The sequence below is a fragment of the Hipposideros armiger genome, unplaced genomic scaffold (genome assembly GCF_001890085.2).
Source record: "Hipposideros armiger isolate ML-2016 unplaced genomic scaffold, ASM189008v1 scaffold_502, whole genome shotgun sequence".
Taxonomy (NCBI): domain Eukaryota; kingdom Metazoa; phylum Chordata; class Mammalia; order Chiroptera; family Hipposideridae; genus Hipposideros; species Hipposideros armiger.
In genome coordinates, this window is record NW_017731852.1 from 531,794 (window position 1) to 532,118 (window position 325).

Here is a 325-nt window from a genome sequence, read left to right on the forward strand (position 1 = left end):
CATTTCCTCTCCCATGTCTCCCTGCGAGTGCCCCTGTCCTCTTCCACCTCCTACTTCTCTATTCTACTACTCACCTCCTTTGTTGTCCCCCGAAGACAGCACATTCTGGCCCCGTATGGGGCCCTGTGGCTGTGATTTCTGGGGTATGGGACATAGTCTGCCAGCCTGTCTCAGCTAGGGATGGGGGACATATTTGGGCAGAGCTGCTAAAAAGACAGTGACCTCAAATAGTACCCTTTGCAACAATATGGATGGAACTAGAGAACATTATGCTAAGTGAAATAAGTCAGTCAGAGAAAGACAAATATCATATGATCTCACTTAT